General features: G+C 46.1%; 1 long non-coding RNA gene across 2 annotated transcripts; it reads left to right on the top strand.

Annotated features, from left to right (window-relative positions):
- Positions 1 to 14,433: 14,433 nt before the first annotated feature.
- On the top strand, positions 14,434 to 19,388 carry LOC140692578 (uncharacterized). 2 transcript variants are annotated; one of them, XR_012068144.1, is made up of 3 exons: positions 14,434 to 14,499; positions 18,856 to 18,926; positions 19,134 to 19,388. It is a non-coding gene; the product is annotated as an uncharacterized lncRNA (long non-coding RNA). The 2 variants fall into 2 exon arrangements; XR_012068145.1 differs by lacking the exon at positions 14,434 to 14,499 and adding an exon at positions 17,690 to 17,762.
- Positions 19,389 to 19,637: the final 249 nt, after the last annotated feature.

Here is a 19,637-nt window from a genome sequence, read left to right as displayed (position 1 = left end):
TCTGATTTTTCGACAGATCACTTTTCAGAAATTTTGTGTTTCTTTCTCTCTTGCTTTTCCATCTGGGACTCTTACGGATCCTAGTCTTTCATGCCTTGTCTTACCCCAGGATTCAACAGCAATGTGTTCATTGGTTTGCACTTGCTTTCCTATGTCTGTTTCTGACGAGGGATTTCTGTCCCCCTGTCTTCACAGTCATTCACGCGTCCCTCTGCATTATGTAGTCTGCTTAGGACTGAATTTTAGCCTTGATATTATCCCATCCATTGAGTTTTCTGATATTATTTGGCTCGTCTTTCGACTTTCTCTTCCCCTTTTCTGGTATTCTGCCTTTTGTGATTCTGAGACACTGTTGTTTTTCAGGGATTCCCTCACCTCCGTTTTCAATACTTGCTCTGGATAGAGTTTTGCAGTCTAGTTGTTTGAAAGCTTATCTTTGGGCCTTCAATCTCTTTGGAACTGAAAATGGAACTTCCTGCTTCTTTTACTATACTTCTTCATCTCCACTGGTCAGGTAATATCAGGTATCTAATGTAGACTTGTAGGTTTTTGTTAAGTGAAAATTTTAGACCCTTGGCTCTGCGCAATTCCATGGGATTCCTGTGAGGACAATTTCTCCTTGACATTGATGCCATGTCCTGTTCCTGTGTGTGTTGCCTGGTACCCCTCCAATTGCTGGTGTTGCCTTTGTTTTCATGAACACCCCATACTATTTCGATTAGCATAAACTCCTTTTGATTACGCTTATCTCACAATTCTGAAAGTGCACAGGACACTTCCTCTTGTGGAAATGAAGCTTCTAAAGTTCTCAGCACTGCATTCTGCTCTGTGTCATTTTGGAGTGTTTCCAAATCAGCCAACTGAGAGTGCGTTTGTGCTTTGTAGTGCCACGGGAATGTCCCAGTGAAACCAGTCCTTCCCAGATCTTCTCTGTCTACAGAAACACCAGTGGAAGCAGATCTATGGATGTCACACATCAGGGCCTGCTGGAAAGATCCCGCTGACCGACCTTGGTGTCCTCGTTGCCGTACCGTGCCGGTGCCATCAAAAATGTAGCATCGGCTTTTGTGAGATAATGCTGAAGGAAATGCTTCCACTTCTCACACTGTGGATTTGGACCTCTCTTTTTGTCCTCTCGTCCTTTTTGCACGGGTGCACGAAGGCAACCAGAGAGCTGTTGCGCACCCTCTGCCTCGAAATAAACCATTATCCTAGAGCAGGTTATGAATGTAGCAGATCCTAAGGCTTTTCATTCTGATTTCAAAGTGAAGGCCCCCTGGATCCCTCAGACCCGATGCATGATATCTATGATTCAGCCCCACACGTGCTCTATTGGCAAAATGCCCAATTGGTCCCTGGTCCTGCAGATTCACTGTGTGTAGCCATGGGACATATAGATAATCTCAACCGCGCACGCCAGTCTAGTTGCTTTCTCATTGGTGTCACTGGTGGGTTTGCTCTCTTGATAGACCCACCCCATCCCACAAACCACTCTAAATCCCTGAGAACCATCGTGTGTCGTCATCCGTAGCCCTATCCCTCACTGACCGCTGCCTCTGCTACCTCAAATTTGGCAGCTCGGATCTTGGTCTCAGAATCAAATGCGGGGATATTTTGCGCTGGTTTCTTTGACATCTGTCAGCCAAGCATCTGCTCTGCACTCTTCTAACACTCAGCACATCACATTCAATCCCAAGTCTCCTGTCCGCTTGAAATTGTGGGTCCAAGATAAACAGAGTTTCACCTTTGCTGCTCCATCACCAGGGATCAGACCCTGCACTTGCTTCCATTCCCTGCTTTGCCTTCTACAACTTCCAGTTGTTCTGTGGTCTCATCCTGTCTTTGGAAGTAACAGACCTCTCTTCGGCAAGTGTCCTGTGCCAAGGGCTGTGTGAGTGGATGTTTCCATTTCTGTGTACATGGGAACGAGTGAGCGCAGGTTGAACAGCTTCTCTGTCAACTGGGCATCGATGAATCAACACTTTCCAGATACAGTTCATAGAAATGTGTTTTGTTTTGTTCTTTGTTTCCATATAGCCGTTTTGGGAGGGATTGTCCGAAGACTCCAGTTTTGACATTGTGTTGACATCTCATTTGCAGGCTTTAACAAGTTTAATAGAATCGGTTTACATGTTTAGGGAGTTATACGAAAATGAAGTTAGCTTTTGAAACATACTTAAGCGACCTAGAAGCCAGACTTGTCAATTTTGGTAACATATTGTCAGCACTAAGGAAAACCTAGACAGATAGAATGCAAACTAGCGGTCCAAACTGTTAAAGGGGTCATGTCAACTCTTTTCTGTTGAAACCTCCGAAACCAACAGGAACCATGAAATACCTATTGGAAACTTGAAATAACCCCCAACCTTGGATTCACTAGTGCATGTGGTGCACTTTACTCCCAATGACACCTACTGGCCAGTGTTGGCATTTCAAGGGTAACATCCCTCTCTAGGAAAATAGAAGAGAATACAAACCAAATAAATACATTTAGGTTTGAATCCAAAAGCACCTAGAGGCATTATAGCTCAGGGAACCCTGCTGCAGCTATGCTAGGCTATTGAGAACCAGGTGTTCTCCTATCAGTGATGAGAAAACTTAATCATCCGATCATGTTGGGTAAAGCAATTGAACGCAACCAAGTCTGCACCCCATGATATAGTGCCCCCGGGGGCTTGACTCAAGTGAAAGACTGTCCACATAGCTGTGACTTTGATGTCATTGGCGACTTTTACAGTTCAGTTCACTATCTGATTCTAATATTTACCTAGACTGTCTTGAAAAACGGAGGCCTAATACATATTCAAGTTCAGTCAAAGATTCCCCTCACTTACCACACTCCCTTCACCCCAGAGAAGACATAAACCCAGCATTTGTGGAATCTAGTGGAAGGCCATCGTTTCTTTGTGGGAGGTAAGTATTCAATCCCTATATATTTCAGTCGAGACTATTTGACCTTTAAGGAGATCACTGTTGTTCACAGAGTGTGAAGCTGGAGGAATTCTGGTTCTAGGAGGGGCTTGCCATTCTCGTACTGGCTTCATTGCAGCTCAGGTACTGATCCTTCAAATGGATGCCTGAGTAGAGGGGAGGGAAGAGCAATTGCTTGATAGCTAAGCCCCAACCTGTGAAAAGGCTTACCTGGGCTTGGTGCATTTTGGTCTGAAGGGCTAGGAAATGCCCCTTGGGACGTGTAGATTCTCACGACCTCTTCCAAGAACATGAGCGATTTGATCATCTTGACCATCTCTTCTCTTTTAGACGTCAGGGATCTTGGACCCGTTCTTGGAGCAGAGAATCGAGGTAATTCCTCAAGTCCACGTTGGCACTCCGTAGGTTTCTGCCAGGATCAGCGAGGTTCAATATGTCTCATGAATGTCTTTCGAGCCTGGTATCCTCTACAGCTGTCTCCAGGCCAGTATTCTCCACTGTAGCACAACATCTCTCATCAGCGTGTTCGCATCTCTCCTCAATCCGTGCAGCCAGCTTTTCGGACAGCTTCTCTTCGTGTCTCCCATAAAGTCGACTTCACCAGGACTGGGCAAGTCTGACAGTACCTCGGAGCCTCACCAGTAAGCTGATGTCAGGCAGATATTCCACTGTCTGCCCTTTCAGGTTCTGGAAACTGACCCGTGAACTCAGGTCTTTGGGCAGCAGCAGTATCTCGAACTGACACAGCTTCCCGGACCAAAGACCTAAGCCAAGCTCCACAGAGGGCGGCAGACCCTCCATCACACTGATCCACCCACAGAACTCTGCCCGGTTACCTAGGATCCACCAGCCACAACAAGCCTCGCGGTACACACCAACATTCCACCTGGAATCCAACCGCTAACTGCCATCCCCAATGGCTGCTGCATCTTGTCAGTGTTGGGGGAGGGGCTGCACCTGACGAGAGGTTCTTAAGGTAAATGTGATTCTACCCACTAGCGTCCCATGGGCCTTTGTCCTTCCCTCTTGCCTTTTGTTCAGATCTCTATGCACAGTACCAACGGAGGGAAGTGTGTCCATTTTCAGTTGATGGTTTCACACGTCTTTAAACTGTCTAACAGTTCACAGTACACAGAGACCCACTACAGGAAACTATTGTTCCTGTAACATCCGGACACCCGGAATACATATCCCTCGGTTGATTTCTGCTGAAAACCCCGCACTCTCAGGACATGGATCCATTGGTTTCATGGGGGCTGAAATTCCTAGAAATGAAACCAACCCCAATGTGCACTTTACTGTCTGTCTCTTTTGCACTTAGTACACTTTTGCAGAGCCACTTGTCTTTGTGATAGGCTTATGCCAGTTCTTCTCGACGTAGGGTAGAATATGGCATTCATTCATCCTGTTGGAAGACTTGCAAGTCTATATCACGGACTAGGAATCCATTTGACTCCAAATCGGCATTTGGGTAGGTCACGATATGCTCTTATGAATCAATATTTACGAATATAAATGCACGCCTCTGATTTCCGAATACAAGTGTGCTGAGTACATGCAAGCCACGATACTGATTCGATGCGGGCTGAATGATCCTTGACATCACCTTGAGTATTTTCTTTCGAATAATCATGGTTCCCTTGGTGACTGTCAGCCAACCGTACCCTTTGGGTTCTTGTTTGTTAGTTTGATTCTTTGTTGGTCTGCTTCTCATTTGTTTTGCAATCACGTCAGGCCATGCTTCTCTCCATTCGCTTCCAACAGAGAGTCATATAAGCTGATTCACTTAAGATAGTGCTTCCATTCACCTAGGACTTCCTGCTTCCCTCTCCCATCTTTAGGGTTTTGATGTCCTCCTTGCCTTCTTCTTGTTTCTTTTTGCCAATCATGCTCTTCTTGCATTTCCAATACTGGTTTTCTTCTTTCCATTTCATCTTGCTGCTTTTCTATTCAGGGGAGGATTCTCAGCCTTTCTTTTAGGATAAGGTTCGAACTGCTGAATTCTTTTAAGGTTGGCCGGTCTGTGGAATTCTCTAGCTCTGCCGTTATTAGAAATGGCGGTCATGTGGCCTAGGCTACCCTAGATGGCAGCATTTGGCCATTCAGGATGTGGTCTATGTCCTGGCACTCCTCCCTCTCCTGCAATATGGCTGCCGAGATATCAGCTGAAACCCCTCTGGAGGTTCTCTTGGGACTATGTTGTTTTCCTCCAGGCGCATTTTAAATCACTGGGATGCTCATGAACTTTGTTGATTTGACTCCTTCAGCTGCTGGTAGGTCTATTGGGATTCCACCTCCTTTGGATGCTGTGTACTTCCTGAATTCGCATAGATGATTCTCTCTTGGCTTTCAGCAAGTTTCAGTCTGATTTTTCGACAGATCACTTTTCAGAAATTTTGTGTTTCTTTCTCTCTTGCTTTTCCATCTGGGACTCTTACGAATCCTAGTCTTTCATGCCTTGTCTTACCCCAGGATTCAACAGCAATGTGTTCATTGGTTTGCACTTGCTTTCCTATGTCTGTTTCTGACGAGGGATTTCTGTCCCCCTGTCTTCACAGTCATTCACGCGTCCCTCTGCATTATGTAGTCTGCTTAGGACTGAATTTTAGCCTTGATATTATCCCATCCATTGAGTTTTCTGATATTATTTGGCTCGTCTTTCGACTTTCTCTTCCCCTTTTCTGGTATTCTGCCTTTTGTGATTCTGAGACACTGTTGTTTTTCAGGGATTCCCTCACCTCCGTTTTCAATACTTGCTCTGGATAGAGTTTTGCAGTCTAGTTGTTTGAAAGCTTATCTTTTGGGCCTTCAATCTCTTTGGAACTGAAAATGGAACTTCCTGCTTCTTTTACTGTACTTCTTCATCTCCACTGGTCAGGTAATATCAGGTATCTAATGTAGACTTGTAGGATTTTGTTACGTGAAAACTTTAGACTCTTGGCTCTGCGCAATTCCATGGGATTCCTGTGAGGACAATTTCTCCTAGACATTGATGCCATGTCCTGTTCCTGTGTGTGTTGCCTGGTACCCCTCCAATTGCTGGTGTTGCCTTTGTTTTCATGAACACCCCATACTATTTCGATTAGCATAAACTCCTTTTGATTACGCTTATCTCACAATTCTGAAAGTGCACAGGACACTTCCTCTTGTGGAAATGAAGCTTCTAAAGTTCTCAGCACTGCATTCTGCTCTGTGTCATTTTGGAGTGTTTCCAAAACAGCCAACTGAGAGTGCGTTTGTGCTTTGTAGTGCCACGGGAATGTCCCAGTGAAACCAGTCCTTCCCAGAGCTTCTCTGTCTACAGAAACACCAGTGGAAGCAGATCTATGGATGTCACACATCAGGGCCTGCTGGAAAGATCCCGCAGACCGACCTTGGTGTCCTCGGTGCCGTACCGTGCCGGTGCCATCCAAAATGTAGCATCGGCTTTTGGGAGATAATGCTGAAGGAAATGCTTCCACTTCTCACGCTGTGGACTTGGACCTCTCTTTCTTGTCCTCTCGTCCTTGTGGCACGGGTGCACGAAGGCACCCAGAGAGCTGTTGCGCACCCTGTGCCTCGAATCAAACCATAATCCTAGAGCAGGTTATGAATGTAGCAGATCCTAAGGCTTTTCATTCTGATTTCAAAGTGAAGGCCCCCTGGATCCCTCAGACCCGATGCATGATATCTATGATTCAGCCCCACACGTGCTCTATTGGCAAAATGCCCAATTGGTCCCTGGTCCTGCAGATTCACTGTGTGTAGCCATGGGACATATAGATAATCTCAACCGCGCACGCCAGTGTAGTTGCTTTCTCATTGGTGTCACTGGTGGGTTTGCTCTCTTGATAGACCCACCCCATCCCACAAACCACTCTAAATCCCTGAGAACCATCGTGTGTCGTCATCCGTAGCCCTATCCCTCACTGACCGCTGCCTCTGCTACCTCAAACTTGGCAGCTCGGATCTTGGTCTCAGAATCAAATGTGGGGATATTTTGCGCTGGTTTCTTTGACATCTGTCAGCCAAGCATCTGCTCTGCACTCTTCTAACACTCAGCACATCACATTCAATCCCAAGTCTCCTGTCCGCTTGAAATTGTGGGTCCAAGATAAACAGAGTTTCACCTTTGCTGCTCCATCACCAGGGATCAGACCCTGCACTTGCTTCCATTCCCTGCTTTGCCTTCTACAACTTCCAGTTGATCTGTGGTCTCATCCTGTCTTTGGAAGTAACAGACCTCTCTTCGGCAAGTGTCCTGTGCCAAGGGCTGTGTGAGTGGATGTTTCCATTTCTGTGTACATGGGAACGAGTGAGCGCAGGTTGAACAGCTTCTCTGTCAACTGGGCATCGATGAATCAACACTTTCCAGATACAGTTCATAGAAATGTGTTTTGTTTTGTTCTTTGTTTCCATATAGTCGTTTTGGGAGGGATTGTCCGAAGACTCCAGTTTTGACATTGTGTTGACATCTCATTTGCAGGCTTTAACAAGTTTAATAGAATCGGTTTACATGTTTAGGGAGTTATACGAAAATGAAGTTAGCTTTTGAAACATACTAAATCGACCTAGAAGCCAGACTTGTCAATTTTGGTAACATTTTGTCAGCACTAAGGAAAACCTAGACAGATACAATGCAAACTAGCGGTCCAAACTGTTAAAGGGGTCATGTCAACTCTTTTCTGTTGAAGCCTCCGAAACCAACAGGAACCATGAAATACCTATTGGAAACTTGAAATAACCCCCAACCTTGGATTCACTAGTGCATGTGGTGACCTTTACTCCCAATGACACCTACTGGCCAGTGTTGGCATTTCAAGGGTAACATCCCTCTCTAGGAAAATAGAAGAGAATACAAACCAAATAAATACATTTAGGTTTGAATCCAAAAGCACCTAGAGGCATTATAGCTCAGGGAACCCTGCTGCAGCTATGCTAGGCTATTGAGAACCAGGTGTTCTCCTATCAGTGATGAGAAAACTTAATCATCCGATCATGTTGGGTAAAGCAATTGAACGCAACCAAGTCTGCACCCCATGATATAGTGCCCCCGGGGGCTTGACTCAAGTGAAAGACTGTCCACATAGCTGTGACTTTGATGTCATTGGCGACTTTTACAGTTCAGTTCACTATCTGATTCTAATATTTACCTAGACTGTCTTGAAAAACGGAGGCCTAATACATATTCAAGTTCAGTCAAAGATTCCCCTCACTTACCACACTCCCTTCACCCCAGAGAAGACATAAACCCAGCATTTGCGGAATCTAGTGGAAGGCCATCGTTTCTTTGTGGGAGGTAAGTATTCAATCCCTATATATTTCAGTCGAGACTATTTGACCTTTAAGGAGATCACTGTTGTTCACAGAGTGTGAAGCTGGAGGAACTCTGGTTCTAGGAGGGGCTTGCCATTCTCGTACTGGCTTCATTGCAGCTCAGGTACTGATCCTTCAAATGGATGCCTGAGTAGAGGGGAGGGAAGAGCAAGTGCTTGATAGCTAAGCCCCAACCTGGGAAAAGGCTTACCTGGGCTTGGTGCATTTTGGTCTGAAGGGCTTGGAAATGCCCCTTGGGACGTGTGGATTCTCACGTCCCCTTCCAAGAACATGAGCGATTTGATCATCTCGACCATCTCTTCTCTTTTAGACGTCAGGGATCTTGGACCCGTTCTTGGAGCAGAGAATCGAGGAACTTCCTCAAGTCCACGTTGGCATTCCGTAGGTTTCTGCCAGGATCAGCGAGGTTCAATAGGTCTCATGAATGTCTTTCGAGCCTGGTATCCTCTACAGCTGTCTCCAGGCCAGTATTCTCCACTGTAGCACAACATCTCTCATCAGCGTGTTCGCATCTCTCCTCAATCCGTGCAGCCAGCTTTTCGGACAGCTTCTCTTCGTGTCTCCCATAAAGTCGACTTCACCAGGACTGGGCAATTCTGACAGTACCTCGGAGCCTCACCAGTAAGCTGATGACAGGCAGATATTCCACTGTCTGCCCTTTCAGGTTCTGGAAACTGACCCGTGAACTCAGGTCTTTGGGCAGCAGCAGTATCTCGAACTGACACAGCTTCCCGGACCAAAGACCTAAGCCAAGCTCCACAGAGGGCAGCAGTCCCTACATCACACTGATCCACCCACAGAACTCTGCCCGGTTACCTAGGATCCACCAGCCACAACAAGCCTCGTGGTACACACCAACATTCCACCTGGAATCCAACCGCTAACTGCCATCCCCAATGGCTGCTGCATCTTGTCAGTGTTGGGGGAAGGGCTGCACCCGACGAGAGGTTCCTAAGGTAAATGTGATTCTACCCACTAGCGTCCCATGGGCCTTTGTCCTTCCCTCTTCCCTTTTGTTCAGATCTCTATGCACAGTACCAACGGAGGGAAGTGTGTCCATTTTCAGTTGATGGTTTCACACGTCTTTAAACTGTCTAACAGTTCACAGTACACAGAGACCCACTACAGGAAACTATTGTTCCTGTAACATCCGGACCCCCGGAATACATATCCGTCGGTTGATTTCTGCTGAAAACCCCGCACTCTCAGGACATGGATCCATTGGTTTCATGGGGGCTGAAATTCCTAGAAATGAAACCAACCCCAATGTGCACTTTACTGTCTGTCTCTTTTGCACTTAGTACACTTTTGCAGAGCCACTTGTCTTTGTGATAGGCTTATGCCAGTTCTTCTCGACGTAGGGTAGAATATGGCATTCATTCATCCTGTTGGAAGACTTGCAAGTCTATATCACGGACTAGGAATCCATTTGACTCCAAATCGGCATTTGGGTAGGTCACGATATGCTCTTATGAATCAATATTTACGAATATAAATGCACGCCTCTGATTTCCGAATACAAGTGTGCTGAGTACATGCAAGCCGCGATACTGATTCGATGCGGGCTGAATGATACTTGACATCACCTTGAGTATTTTCTTTCGAATAATCATGGTTCCCTTGGTGTCTGTCATCCAACCGTACCCTTTGGGTGCTTGTTTGTTGGTTTGATTCTTTGTTGGTCTGCTTCTCATTTGTTTTGCAATCACGTCAGGCCATGCATCTCTCCGTTCGCTTCCAACAGAGAGTCATATAAGCTGATTCACTTAAGATAGTGCTTCCAATCACCTAGGACTTCCTGCTTCCCTCTCCCATCTTTAGGGTTTTGATGTCCTCCTTGCTTTCTTCTTGTTTCTTTTTGCCACTCATGCTCTTCTTGCATTTCCAATACTGGTTTTCTTCTTTCCATTTCATCTTGCTGCTTTTCTATTCAGGGGAGGATTCTCAGCCTTTCTTTTAGGATAAGGTTCGAACTGCTGAATTCTTTTAAGGTTGGCCGGTCTGTGGAATTCTCTAGCTCTGCCGTTATTAGAAATGGCGGTCATGTGGCCTAGGCTACCCTAGATGGCAGCATTTGGCCATTCAGGATGTGGTCTATGTCCTGGCACTCCTCCCTCTCCTGCAATATGGCTGCCGAGATATCAGCTGAAACCCCTCTGGAGGTTCTCTTGGGACTATGTTGTTTTCCTCCAGGCGCATTTTAAATCACTGGGATGCTCATGAACTTTGTTGATTTGACTCCTTCAGCTGCTGGTAGGTCTATTGGGATTCCACCTCCTTTGGATGCTGTGTACTTCCTGAATTCGCATAGATGATTCTCTCTTGGCTTTCAGCAAGTTTCAGTCTGATTTTTCGACAGATCACTTTTCAGAAATTTTGTGTTTCTTTCTCTCTTGCTTTTCCATCTGGGACTCTTACGAATCCTAGTCTTTCATGCCTTGTCTTACCCCAGGATTCAACAGCAATGTGTTCATTGGTTTGCACTTGCTTTCCTATGTCTGTTTCTGACGAGGGATTTCTGTCCCCCTGTCTTCACAGTCATTCACGCGTCCCTCTGCATTATGTAGTCTGCTTAGGACTGAATTTTAGCCTTGATATTATCCCATCCATTGAGTTTTCTGATATTATTTGGCTCGTCTTTCGACTTTCTCTTCCCCTTTTCTGGTATTCTGCCTTTTGTGATTCTGAGACACTGTTGTTTTTCAGGGATTCCCTCACCTCCGTTTTCAATACTTGCTCTGGATAGAGTTTTGCAGTCTAGTTGTTTGAAAGCTTATCTTTTGGGCCTTCAATCTCTTTGGAACTGAAAATGGAACTTCCTGCTTCTTTTACTGTACTTCTTCATCTCCACTGGTCAGGTAATATCAGGTATCTAATGTAGACTTGTAGGGTTTTGTTAAGTGAAAACTTTAGACTCTTGGCTCTGCGCAATTCCATGGGATTCCTGTGAGGACAATTTCTCCTAGACATTGATGCCATGTCCTGTTCCTGTGTGTGTTGCCTGGTACCCCTCCAATTGCTGGTGTTGCCTTTGTTTTCATGAACACCCCATACTATTTCGATTAGCATAAACTCCTTTTGATTACGCTTATCTCACAATTCTGAAAGTGCACAGGACACTTCCTCTTGTGGAAATGAAGCTTCTAAAGTTCTCAGCTCTGCATTCTGCTCTGTGTCATTTTGGAGTGTTTCCAAAACAGCCAACTGAGAGTGCGTTTGTGCTTTGTAGTGCCACGGGAATGTCCCAGTGAAACCAGTCCTTCCCAGAGCTTCTCTGTCTACAGAAACACCAGTGGAAGCAGATCTATGGATGTCACACATCAGGGCCTGCTGGAAAGATCCCGCAGACCGACCTTGGTGTCCTCGGTGCCGTACCGTGCCGGTGCCATCCAAAATGTAGCATCGGCTTTTGGGAGATAATGCTGAAGGAAATGCTTCCACTTCTCACGCTGTGGACTTGGACCTCTCTTTCTTGTCCTCTCGTCCTTGTGGCACGGGTGCACGAAGGCACCCAGAGAGCTGTTGCGCACCCTGTGCCTCGAATCAAACCATAATCCTAGAGCAGGTTATGAATGTAGCAGATCCTAAGGCTTTTCATTCTGATTTCAAAGTGAAGGCCCCCTGGATCCCTCAGACCCGATGCATGATATCTATGATTCAGCCCCACACGTGCTCTATTGGCAAAATGCCCAATTGGTCCCTGGTCCTGCAGATTCACTGTGTGTAGCCATGGGACATATAGATAATCTCAACCGCGCACGCCAGTCTAGTTGCTTTCTCATTGGTGTCACTGGTGGGTTTGCTCTCTTGATAGACCCACCCCATCCCACAAACCACTCTAAATCCCTGAGAACCATCGTGTGTCGTCATCCGTAGCCCTATCCCTCACTGACCGCTGCCTCTGCTACCTCAAACTTGGCAGCTCGGTTCTTGGTCTCAGAATCAAATGTGGGGATATTTTGCGCTGGTTTCTTTGACATCTGTCAGCCAAGCATCTGCTCTGCACTCTTCTAACACTCAGCACATCACATTCAATCCCAAGTCTCCTGTCCGCTTGAAATTGTGGGTCCAAGATAAACAGAGTTTCACCTTTGCTGCTCCATCACCAGGGATCAGACCCTGCACTTGCTTCCATTCCCTGCTTTGCCTTCTACAACTTCCAGTTGTTCTGTGGTCTCATCCTGTCTTTGGAAGTAACAGACCTCTCTTCGGCAAGTGTCCTGTGCCAAGGGCTGTGTGAGTGGATGTTTCCATTTCTGTGTACATGGGAACGAGTGAGCGCAGGTTGAACAGCTTCTCTGTCAACTGGGCATCGATGAATCAACACTTTCCAGATACAGTTCATAGAAATGTGTTTTGTTTTGTTCTTTGTTTCCATATAGTCGTTTTGGGAGGGATTGTCCGAAGACTCCAGTTTTGACATTGTGTTGACATCTCATTTGCAGGCTTTAACAAGTTTAATAGAATCGGTTTACATGTTTAGGGAGTTATACGAAAATGAAGTTAGCTTTTGAAACATACTAAATCGACCTAGAAGCCAGACTTGTCAATTTTGGTAACATTTTGTCAGCACTAAGGAAAACCTAGACAGATAGAATGCAAACTAGCGGTCCAAACTGTTAAAGGGGTCATGCCAACTCTTTCCTGTTGAAGCCTCCGAAACCAACAGGAACCATGAAATACCTATTGGAAACTTGAAATATCCCCCAACCTTGGATTCACTAGTGCATGTGGTGACCTTTACTCCCAATGACACCTACTGGCCAGTGTTGGCATTTCAAGGCTAACATCCCTCTCTAGGAAAATAGAAGAGAATACAAACCAAATAAATACATTTAGGTTTGAATCCAAAAGCACCTAGAGGCATTATAGCTCAGGGAACCCTGCTGCAGCTATGCTAGGCTATTGAGAACCAGGTGTTCTCCTATCAGTGATGAGAAAACTTAATCATCCGATCATGTTGGGTAAAGCAATTGAACGCAACCAAGTCTGCACCCCATGATATAGTGCCCCCGGGGGCTTGACTCAAGTGAAAGACTGTCCACATAGCTGTGACTTTGATGTCATTGGCGACTTTTACAGTTCAGTTCACTATCTGATTCTAATATTTACCTAGACTGTCTTGAAAAACGGAGGCCTAATACATATTCAAGTTCAGTCAAAGATTCCCCTCACTTAACACACTCCCTTCACCCCAGAGAAGACATAAACCCAGCATTTGCGGAATCTAGTGGAAGGCCATCGTTTCTTTGTGGGAGGTAAGTATTCAATCCCTATATATTTCAGTCGAGACTATTTGACCTTTAAGGAGATCACCGTTGTTCACAGAGTGTGAAGCTGGAGGAACTCTGGTTCTAGGAGGGGCTTGCCATTCTCGTACTGGCTTCATTGCAGCTCAGGTACTGATCCTTCAAATGGATGCCTGAGTAGAGGGGAGGGAAGAGCAATTGCTTGATAGCTAAGCCCCAACCTGGGAAAAGGCTTACCTGGGCTTGGTGCATTTTGGTCTGAAGGGCTTGGAAATGCCCCTTGGGACGTGTGGATTCTCACGACCTCTTCCAAGAACATGAGCGATTTGATCATCTCGACCATCTCTTCTCTTTTAGACGTCAGGGATCTTGGACCCGTTCTTGGAGCAGAGAATCGAGGAACTTCCTCAAGTCCACGTTGGCACTCCGTAGGTTTCTGCCAGGATCAGCGAGGTTCAATATGTCTCATGAATGTCTTTCCAGCCTGGTATCCTCTACAGCTGTCTCCAGGCCAGTATTCTCCACTCTAGCACAACATCTCTCATCAGCGTGTTCGCATCTCTCCTCAAACGATGCAGCCAGCTTTTTGGCCAGCTTCTCTTCGTGTCTCCCATAAAGTCGACTTCACCAGGACTGGGAAAGTCTGACAGTACCTCGGAGCCTCACCAGTAAGCTGATGACAATCAGATCTTCCGCTGTCTGCCCTTTCAGGTTCTGGAAACTGACCCGTGAACTCAGGTCTTTGGGCAGCAGCAGTATCTCGAACTGACACAGCTTCCCGGACCAAAGACATAAGCCAAGCTCCACAGAGGGCGACAGCCCCTCCATCAAACTGATCCACCCACAGAACTCTGCCCGGTTACCTAGGATCCACCAGCCACAACAAGCCTCGCGGTGCACACCAACTTTCCACCTGGAATCCAACCGCTAAATGCCATCCCCAATGGCTGCTGCATCTTGTCAGTGTTGGGGGAGGGGCTGCACCCGACGAGAGGTTCCTAAGGTAAATGTGATTCTACCCACTAGCGTCCCATGGGCCTTTGTCCTTCCCTCTTCCCTTTTGTTCAGATCTCTATGCACAGTACCAACGGAGGGAAGTGTGTCCATTTTCAGTTGATGGTTTCACACGTCTTTAAACTGTCTAACAGTTCACAGTACACAGAGACCCACTACAGGAAACTATTGTTCCTGTGACATCCGGACACCCGGAATACATATCCGTCGGTTGATTTCTGCTGAAAACCCCGCACTCTCAGGACATGGATCCATTGGTTTCATGGGGGCTTAAATTCCTAGAAATGAAACCAACCCCAATGTGCACTTTACTGTTTGTCTCTTTTGCAATTAGTACACTTTTGTAGAGCCACTTGTCTTTGTGATAGGCTTATGCCAGTTCTTCTCGACGTAGGGTAGAATATGGCATTCATTCATCCTGTTGGAAGACTTGCAAGTGTATATCACGGACTAGGAATCCATTTGACTCCAATTCGGCATTTGGGTAGGTCACGATATGCTCTTATGAATCAATATTTACGAATATAAATGCACGCCTCTGATTTCCGAATACAAGTGTGCTGAGTACATGCAAGCCGCGATACTGATTCGATGCGGGCTGAATGATCCTTGACATCACCTTGAGTATTTTCTTTCGAATAATCATGGTTCCCTTGGTATCTGTCAGCCAACCGTACCCTTTGGGTGCTTGTTTGTTGGTTTGATTCTTTGTTGGTCTGCTTCTCGTTTGTTTTGCAATCACGTCAGGCCATGCATCTCTCCGTTCGCTTCCAACAGAGAGTCATATAAGCTGATTCACTTAAGATAGTGCTTCCAATCTCCCTCTCCCATCTTTAGGGTTTTGATTTCCTCCTTGCCTTCTTCTTGTTTCTTTTTGCCACTCATGCTCTTCTTGCATTTCCAATACGGGTTTTCTTTTTTCCATTTCATCTTGCTGCTTTTCTATTCAGGGGAGGATTCTCAACCTTTCTTTTAGGATAAGGTTCGAACTGCTAAATTCTTTTAAGGTTGGCCAGTCTGTGGAATTCTCTAGCTCTGCCGTTATTAGAAATGGCGGTCATGTGGCCTAGGCTACCCTAGATGGCAGCATTTGGCCATTCAGGATGTGGTCTATGTCCTGGCACTCCTCCCTCTCCTGCAATATGGCTGCCGAGATATCAGCTGAAACCCCTCTGGAGGTTCTCTTGGGACTATGTTGTTTTCCTCCAGGCGCATTTTAAATCACTGGGATGCTCATGAACTTTGTTGATTTGACTCCTTCAGCTGCTGGTAGGTCTATTGGGATTCCACCTCCTTTGGATGCTGTGTACTTCCTGAATTCGCATAGATGATTCTCTCTTGGCTTTCAGCAAGTTTCAGTCTGATTTTTCGACAGATCACTTTTCAGAAATTTTGTGTTTCTTTCTCTCTTGCTTTTCCATCTGGGACTCTTATGAATCCTAGTCTTTCATGCCTTGTCTTACCCCAGGATTCAACAGCAATGTGTTCATTGGTTTGCACTTGCTTTCCTATGTCTGTTTCTGACGAGGGATTTCTGTCCCCCTGTCTTCACAGTCATTCACGCGTCCCTCTGCATTATGTAGTCTGCTTAGGACTGAATTTTAGCCTTGATATTATCCCATCCATTGAGTTTTCTGATATTATTTGGCTCGTCTTTCGACTTTCTCTTCCCCTTTTCTGGTATTCTGCCTTTTGTGATTCTGAGACACTGTTGTTTTTCAGGGATTCCCTCACCTCTGTTTTCAATACTTGCTCTGGATAGAGTTTTGCAGTCTAGTTGTTTGAAAGCTTATCTTTTGGGCCTTCAATCTCTTTGGAACTGAAAATGGAACTTCCTGCTTCTTTTACTGTACTTCTTCATCTCCACTGGTCAGGTAATATCAGGTATCTAATGTAGACTTGTAGGGCTTTGTTAAGTGAAAATTTTAGACCCTTGGCTCTGCGCAATTCCATGGGATTCCTGTGAGGACAATTTCTCCTTGACATTGATGCCATGTCCTGTTCCTGTGTGTGTTGCCTGGTACCCCTCCAATTGCTGGTGTTGCCTTTGTTTTCATGAACACCCCATACTATTTCGATTAGCATAAACTCCTTTTGATTACGCTTATCTCACAATTCTGAAAGTGCACAGGACACTTCCTCTTGTGGAAATGAAGCTTCTAAAGTTCTCAGCTCTGCATTCTGCTCTGTGTCATTTTGGAGTGTTTCCAAAACAGCCAACTGAGAGTGCGTTTGTGCTTTGTAGTGCCACGGGAATGTCCCAGTGAAACCAGTCCTTCCCAGAGCTTCTCTGTCTACAGAAACACCAGTGGAAGCAGATCTATGGATGTCACAAATCAGGGCCTGCTGGAAAGATCACGCAGACCGACCTTGGTGTCCTCGGTGCCGTACCGTGCCGGTGCCATCCAAAATGTAGCATCGGCTTTTGGGAGATAATGCTGAAGGAAATGCTTCCACTTCTCACGCTGTGGACTTGGACCTCTCTTTCTTGTCCTCTCGTCCTTGTGGCACGGGTGCACGAAGGCACCCAGAGAGCTGTTGCGCACCCTGTGCCTCGAATCAAACCATAATCCTAGAGCAGGTTATGAATGTAGCAGATCCTAAGGCTTTTCATTCTGATTTCAAAGTGAAGGCCCCCTGGATCCCTCAGACCCGATGCATGATATCTATGATTCAGCCCCACACGTGCTCTATTGGCAAAATGCCCAATTGGTCCCTGGTCCTGCAGATTCACTGTGTGTAGCCATGGGACATATAGATAATCTCAACCGCGCACGCCAGTGTAGTTGCTTTCTCATTGGTGTCACTGGTGGGTTTGCTCTCTTGATAGACCCACCCCATCCCACAAACCACTCTAAATCCCTGAGAACCATCGTGTGTCGTCATCCGTAGCCCTATCCCTCACTGACCGCTGCCTCTGCTACCTCAAACTTGGCAGCTCGGTTCTTGGTCTCAGAATCAAATGTGGGGATATTTTGCGCTGGTTTCTTTGACATCTGTCAGCCAAGCATCTGCTCTGCACTCTTCTAACACTCAGCACATCACATTCAATCCCAAGTCTCCTGTCCGCTTGAAATTGTGGGTCCAAGATAAACAGAGTTTCACCTTTGCTGCTCCATCACCAGGGATCAGACCCTGCACTTGCTTCCATTCCCTGCTTTGCCTTCTACAACTTCCAGTTGTTCTGTGGTCTCATCCTGTCTTTGGAAGTAACAGACCTCTCTTCGGCAAGTGTCCTGTGCCAAGGGCTGTGTGAGTGGATGTTTCCATTTCTGTGTACATGGGAACGAGTGAGCGCAGGTTGAACAGCTTCTCTGTCAACTGGGCATCGATGAATCAACACTTTCCAGATACAGTTCATAGAAATGTGTTTTGTTTTGTTCTTTGTTTCCATATAGTCGTTTTGGGAGGGATTGTCCGAAGACTCCAGTTTTGACATTGTGTTGACATCTCATTTGCAGGCTTTAACAAGTTTAATAGAATCGGTTTACATGTTTAGGGAGTTATACGAAAATGAAGTTAGCTTTTGAAACATACTAAATCGACCTAGAAGCCAGACTTGTCAATTTTGGTAACATTTTGTCAGCACTAAGGAAAACCTAGACAGATAGAATGCAAACTAGCGGTCCAAACTGTTAAAGGGGTCATGCCAACTCTTTCCTGTTGAAGCCTCCGAAACCAACAGGAACCATGAAATACCTATTGGAAACTTGAAATATCCCCCAACCTTGGATTCACTAGTGCATGTGGTGACCTTTACTCCCAATGACACCTACTGGCCAGTGTTGGCATTTCAAGGGGTAACATCAATCTCTAGGAACATACAAGAGAAAACAAACCAAATAAATACATTTAGGTTTAAATCCAAAAGCACCTAGAGGCATTATAGCTCAGGGAACCCTGCTGCAGCTATGCTAGGCTATTGAGAACCAGGTGTTCTCCTATCAGTGATGAGAAAACTTAATCATCCGATCATGTTGGGTAAAGCAATTGAACGCAACCAAGTCTGCACCCCATGATATAGTGCCCCCGGGGGCTTGACTCAAGTGAAAGACTGTCCACATAGCTGTGACTTTGATGTCATTGGCGACTTTTACAGTTCAGTTCACTATCTGATTCTAATATTTACCTAGACTGTCTTGAAAAACGGAGGCCTAATACATATTCAAGTTCAGTCAAAGATTCCCCTCACTTAACACACTCCCTTCACCCCAGAGAAGACATAAACCCAGCATTTGCGGAATCTAGTGGAAGGCCATCGTTTCTTTGTGGGAGGTAAGTATTCAATCCCTATATATTTCAGTCGAGACTATTTGACCTTTAAGGAGATCACTGTTGTTCACAGAGTGTGAAGCTGGAGGAACTCTGGTTCTAGGAGGGGCTTGCCATTCTCGTACTGGCTTCATTGCAGCTCAGGTACTGATCCTTCAAATGGATGCCTGAGTAGAGGGGAGGGAAGAGCAAGTGCTTGATAGCTAAGCCCCAACCTGGGAAAAGGCTTACCTGGGCTTGGTGCATTTTGGTCTGAAGGGCTTGGAAATGCCCCTTGGGACGTGTGGATTCTCACGTCCCCTTCCAAGAACATGAGTGATTTGATCATTTCGACCATCTCTTCTCTTTTAGACGTCAGGGATCTTGGACCCGTTCTTGGAGCAGAGAATCGAGGAACTTCCTCAAGTCCACGTTGGCACTCCGTAGGTTTCTGCCAGGATCAGCGAGGTTCAATATGTCTCATGAATGTCTTTCGAGCCTGGTATCCTCTACAGCTGTCTCCAGGCCAGTATTCTCCACTGTAGCACAACATCTCTCATCAGCGTGTTCGCATCTCTCCTCAATCCGTGCAGCCAGCTTTTCGGACAGCTTCTCTTCGTGTCTCCCATAAAGTCGACTTCACCAGGAATGGGCAATTCTGACAGTACCTCGGAGCCTCACCAGTAAGCTGATGACAGGCAGATATTCCACTGTCTGCCCTTTCAGGTTCTGGAAACTGACCCGTGAACTCAGGTCTTTGGGCAGCAGCAGTATCTCGAACTGACACAGCTTCCCGGACCAAAGACCTAAGCCAAGCTCCACAGAGGGCGGCAGTCCCTCCATCACACTGATCCACCCACAGAACTCTGCCCGGTT

Source organism: Vicugna pacos, unplaced genomic scaffold, assembly GCF_048564905.1.
Source record: "Vicugna pacos unplaced genomic scaffold, VicPac4 scaffold_13, whole genome shotgun sequence".
Taxonomy (NCBI): Eukaryota; Metazoa; Chordata; class Mammalia; order Artiodactyla; family Camelidae; genus Vicugna; species Vicugna pacos.
The sequence above is the reverse complement of the archived record's forward strand: the minus strand, read 5'-3'. Positions and strand labels throughout refer to the sequence as shown.